Consider the following 6,233-nt stretch of genomic DNA (forward strand, 5'->3'; position numbering starts at 1 on the left):
CGTCTGTCTTATATTAGGAATTGAATTCCCTAGTTTGTTGTATTGAGGGTGAGACCTGGTTCATAGACCAAGTCATTTATGAAGTTTTAGATTTTCTATACCTAAAAGGAAAGCATGTGGCCTAGTGCTATATGGCCTTGGAGGGCCTGGTCCTGGCTATGCAGTTGTTCATGCTAGTTGATGTCTGGTTGGTGACATAAGAAAGACTGGGCATGGGCAATAAACTAAGAAATGTGAAGAGATTACTTCAAAATGTCTTTGAGGATTGTTCTGTGACTGTTGGGACTCTAGGAGCCTGTTGAAAAGCTGAGGATTAAGTGGTTTATAGCTAAGGGAACCAGTGATTTCAACAAAGAATATAGGGATTTTGAAATTGGGCTGTTAGAGCTACTAGTGAATATTAGTAACTGTTCTGAAGTGACTTCCATTGATGTAGAGTGGAGAAAAAAACAAGTGTTAATGATATGATCAGAAACACTTGAATTTTCTACTATTAATAGCTTCCAGACTTCTCTAATGCATTGCATAAAAATTAACAGGACCTTTTGTCAGTTAATTGTCATATTGCTATTTAGATGGGATTTAAATTTCCTTTTTTAAGATTCCTTTGATATCTTCCACTTGGGGAGGATGGACTTTAATGATTTTGGGAATTTTTTCTTTTTTTCTCAAGTTAATTTCTAAACTTTGTGATCCATTAATTACTAGCTGACTCACAGGTGCTTTCTTAGGTCAGGTATACCTTATGTAGTTTGCTCATATGGTAATGTCAGGGCTGTGACTGTTTTTAATGACATTTCTCTAGTGGCACTTACATAGTTTAAAGGTGTATTTGTAAGACTAGCTTATTTGACCTCCAGTTCGGTATACATCTTTCTGCCAATATGTTCTTACACACTGAACTGTTCATTATAGTTATCCAGCATGGGTACCCCAGAAAACCTTTCCCAAGGCAAACTTCATCTAATCAAAGTAACTACTCCAGAGTGTGATACAGCAACAGAGATACTCCTTAACAATTTCAGTAACTTGAAAAGTACCACTGAAAAATATGATTTAAAAAAAAAAAATTACTGCTGATTCTCTGGCAGAGAGGTCCTGCAATTGATTTATTGAAACAATTTTATGCAGTTACATTACCTTGTCTGCATAGTAAAGTTCTTGGGTTCAGCCTTTTATCATCTGTCTTGTGACAATAAAATGGCATTCGTCTCAGGAAAGGAGAACCATATATTACAGTATGTAGTGGTCTTGCTCTTTTTGGGTCACACAAGTATTTCTTGTTCGTAGTTTGTCTGTCTTATGGAGAGACTCTTTTAAAACAAAAATTTTGTCATTCACTTCCAATACCTTATTGACTTAAGTATTCCAAAGATTTGTTGCTTTTATGAAAGTTTGAAAATGTGGCAATTAATATGGGAAGCAGGTGAATCGTGAGAAGTTACGCTGCAGCTGCCCAAGATGCAATTCCATTGATGGTAATGCATGTTTTTTTTCCAAAGAGCATCCTTTAAGTTTTGAATGCTCAGAATCAGCAAGTGATTCTGAAGGCCTGAACTTTTGGGTGTTCAGTCTGAGGTATGTGAAAGCTAGGTGTCTGTTTTATTATTATTATTATTATTATTATTACTGTTTTCCCCAGTAATCCCAACTGATCCTTGTCCCCAAGAACCTCATGTTTCAGTGTGGTCTGTTAGCAAAAAACAAAACCCCAAAACGGAAGAAAAAAGTTGTTGATAACTACATGCTGTCTAAATGAAATAGACCATATAGGTCATCCAACCAGTGAGCAAAACGAATCCCCGCATCCCTTAAAATGGCTAGAAACAGACCATCAAAGTGGAAATATGTTTGTATTTTCATGCTGTTTCTTCCAGAGAGAACATGAAGTGCTGGCTAGCTGTCTTGTGGACACTTTTGGTTAGAGAAGTTGTATTCTTTTCCTATTTTTGTTTGTAAGCATTTGCTAAGTTTAAACTTCCTTTATTCTACGAACAAGTTTTCATGTGGCTTTCCAGAAGAGTTTTGCAATGCAGGATTTTGTCCTTTCCCTTGAGAGTGATGCCTCGGCATACCTCATGACGTAAAGAACCTGTGATTCTTGCTCTTTGACTATTAGCTATGCTTCAAGGAGGCCGTATCCCATCACTTAACTGAATACAATTGTTTCTGCTTTGTAATTCAGAAAATGATAGAGTAGCAGCAGTCGTTACATGTCACAATCAAAAATTTAGCACTGATGCAGCAGTTGAAGCCCTTGAGAGGTTTAGAGTGTTTTCACACTGGGACTTGTAATCAAAGGACACAAGTAACCTATTCCACATGTAGAGCAGAGCAGCAGCAGACAGACGGAATATATTTTGATCCTTGCATTTTCATCATTGCCTTTAATGTATTTGGCTTGTTAACAAAGAAATCAAGAACCTAAATTCTTTAGAAACTGGGCTATGCCATAAATATTTTGTTTCTCTTAGTGAAGAACAGAGGTCCCCCAGAACCTGAGAGAGGAAACAAGTCAGCCTACTCTTACAAGCAGCTGTCTTGCTTCCTAAGTCACTTGTGCTCTGAGGCCATAAGCCATTGCTCCAAAAAAATATGCAGATATCTTTAAAAAAAAGGAAAAAAAAAAAAAAAAGAAATTCTACTTCATAACATTTGTTGAAGTTGCAGGTTCCTGTAGTCTAACCTTGGATAGACTGGTATCTCTGATGAAGTATGTGCTTGTGAAGTATGTTATTCTGAAGCCAGTGTAATGCTGTGCAATGGACTGGAAGTACTGACATCTTTTGTCTCTGAACTATAGTAATTTTAGATTGCTATTCCTTTATTAATTAAAAAATGTGAAGAGAACAAAATAAACAACTACTTGTAATCATAATAATCCTGTCATTTTGATAACTAATGACCATTTGGTTTTTATTGCTGAGATAAGTCATCATTTTTATTTTGGGGTAACATTTACAGACATTAAGAGAGAAATTGTAGCCTTCAGTATGTGTCTATGCAGAAAAGAGAAAGATTTGCCTTTTCTGTTAGGTATATGTCACCATCTTTGCAGGTTTCTGTGGTGAAATGAAGTTAAGCAGAATCAGCAAAATTACCCCTGAGGGTGGTAAAGGAATGAATTTTTGCACTCTGTTATCTGAAGTGTGCTGACAGGAGATCTGCTTTAGATTTGGCACAGCTTCCTCCCCTAACAGGTGATAACAAGGGTGGGATCAGCCTTTGCTTTTGAGTAAGCTGGGGACACAATCACCGTACTCCTGTTAAGTGCATTATTATATTTACCCATATCCTAAGCTCCTATTGCTAAACAATGTAATAATCTTATTTATCAATGTAAACAGTGACAGTTTAGTATTTTCCTGCAAGTTAAAAATTTAAAAACAAGGATCTAGAGAAATGTATTGAAAATCAGCTAAATCAGAATGGAACACCAAATTTAGTCACTCCAGAACCAGGTGATGCAATGTCACGAGAAATCAGATTGCGTCGAATTATGTGTATGTGAACTAGCAAGTGGGATCCAGCAAGGGAAAAGATAACAAAAATGGCTTGGAACAACACTAACTTTAAAAATAATGTCCTAACAGAATATATCATATTAAACTGAAGCAGCAGTTTTAACAGTTTTTGTTATCAAATATTGTAAATTTGTTTAAGACAATATAAGCTGTATGCATATCCCCTACTTGTGGAAGAGTTACAAATTTCATTACCTGGAAAAAAAGTAAGAAGAAAAGGATTATAGCATTAATTCATACATACAGTACAGTTGCCTGTCAAAAACGTGTCTGTGAAGAATCAAAAACTAGCAGAAAAAGGGGGGTTGTGACTTCTATTTAGATGGTTTTGCCACTCCATTGTCTTATCTCTCTCTTTTACTGTTTTTGCTTTGCTCTTCTGGAAATGAATCAGGAGTACGGCTGAAACTGAATTAGCCATTATAGGACTTCAGTCTCCTACAAGGTAGTTTCAGAATGATTTATTCTTCTTTGTTGCTCAAACTTAAGTGAATGGACCAAGAGCTGGAGTTTGTATCTGGTCTCTGATTGGGGTATTTTGTTAGCAAAGTACCTTCTAAAGAACTACCGGGTGGTTTCTCTGTATAACAGAGACTTCAGATAGAAGAGCCTTAATCAATTCAGGACAGTTGAGCAATGGAAAAGAGCTCCTGTCATTCTTACAAGCTTCTCTTCAGGAAGTGGTGATGAGACAGAACATTTCATCTAAATGTCCTACCATGTAGAATCATAGAATAGTTTAGGTTGGAAAAGACCTTTAAGTTCATCAAGTCCAACTGTTAACCTAACACTGCCAACTCCACCATTAAACCACGTCCCTAAGTATGACATCTACACGTCTTTTAAATACCTACAGGGATGGTGACTCAACCACTTCCCTGGGCAGCCTGTTCCAATGCTTGACAACCCTCTAGGTGAATAAATTTTTCCTAATATTCAATCTAAACGTCACCTGGCGCAACTTGAGGCCATTTCCTCTTGTCCTATCACTTGTTACTTGGGAAAAGAGACCGACCGCCACCTCACTACACCCTCCTTTCAGGTAGTTGTAGAGAGCGATAAGGTCTCCCCTCAGCCTCCTCTTCTCCAGACTAAACTGCCCCAGATCCCTCAGCCACCTCTTCTCCAGACTAAACTGCCCCAGATCCCTCAGCCACTTCTCATAAGACTTGTGCTCCAGGCCCCTCACCAACTTGGTTGCCCTTCTCTGGACACGCTCCAGCACCAAAATGTCTTTCCTGTAGTGAGGGGCCCAAAACTGAACACAGGACTCGAGGTGCGGCCTCACCAGTGCCCAGTACAGGGGGACAATCACCTCCCTGCTCCTGCTGGCCACGCTATTTCTGATACAGGCCGGGATGCCGTTGGCCTTCTTGGCCACCTGGGCACACTGCTGGCTCCTATTCAGCTGGCTGTCAACCAGCACCCCCAGGTCTTTCTCTGCTGGGCAGCTTTCCAGCCACTCTTCCCCAAGCCTGTCGCGCTGCGTGGGGTTGCTGTGACCCAAGTGCAGGATTCAGCACTTAGCTTTTTGAACCTCATGCAGTTGGCATTGGCCCATGGATCCAGCTTGTCTAGAATCCTCTGTAAAGCCTTCCTACCATCAAGCAGATCAACACTCCGGCCCAACTTGATGTCATCTGCAACCTTACTGAGGGTGCACTTGATCCCCTTGTCCAGATCATTGATAAAGATATTAAACAGAACAGGGCCCAACACCGAGCCCTGGGGAACACCACTTGTGACCAGCTGCCAACTGGATTTAACTCCATTCACCACCACTCTTTGGGTGTGGCCATCCAGACAGTTTTTTACCCAGCAAAGAATAGGCCTGCCCAAGCCATGAGTAGCCACTTTCTCCAGGAGACTGCTGTGGGAAATGGTGTCAAAGGCTTTACTAAAGTCTAGGTAGGCAACATCCACAGCCTTTCCCTCATTCGCTAAGCAGGTCACCTTGTCATAGAAGGAGATCAGGTTAGTCAAGCAGGACCTGCCTTTCACAAACCCAGGCCGACGGGGTTGGCCTGATCACCTGGTTGTCCTGTACATGCCGTGTGATGGCACTCACGATGATCTACTCCATAACCTTCTCTGGCACCGAGGTCAGATTGATGGGCCTGTAGTTCCCCAGATCCTCCTTCTGGCCCTTCTTGTTGATGGGCGTCACATTTGCTAATCTCCAGCCAACTGGGACCTCCCTGGTTAGCCAGGACTGTTGATAAATTATTGAAAGTGGCTTGGTGAGCACTTCAGCCAGCTGCCTCAGTACCCTTGGGTGGATCCCATCCAGTCCCATAGATTTGTGTGTCTAAGTGGTGTAGCAGGTCACTAACCATTTCCCCTGGGATTATGGGGACTTCCTTCTGCTCCCCATCCCTGTCTTCCAGCTCAGGTGGCTGGGTACCCTGAAAACAACTGGTCTTACTATTAAAGACTGAGGCAAAGAAGGCATTGAGTACCTCAGCCTTTTCCTCATCCTTTGTCACTATGTTTCCTGCCACATGAAATAAAGTATGGAGATTCTTTTTACCTGTCCTTTTGTTGCCAATGTATTTATAGAAATATATTTATTGTCTTTTATGGCAGTAGCCATGTTAAGTTCTAGCTGGGCTTTGGCCCTTCTAATTTTCGCCCTGCATAACCTCATGACATCCTTGTAGTCCTCCCAAGTTGCCTGCCCCTTCTTCCAAAGGTCATAAACTCTCTTTT

The sequence above is a fragment of the Accipiter gentilis genome, chromosome 2 (assembly GCF_929443795.1).
Source record: "Accipiter gentilis chromosome 2, bAccGen1.1, whole genome shotgun sequence".
Taxonomy (NCBI): domain Eukaryota; kingdom Metazoa; phylum Chordata; class Aves; order Accipitriformes; family Accipitridae; genus Astur; species Astur gentilis.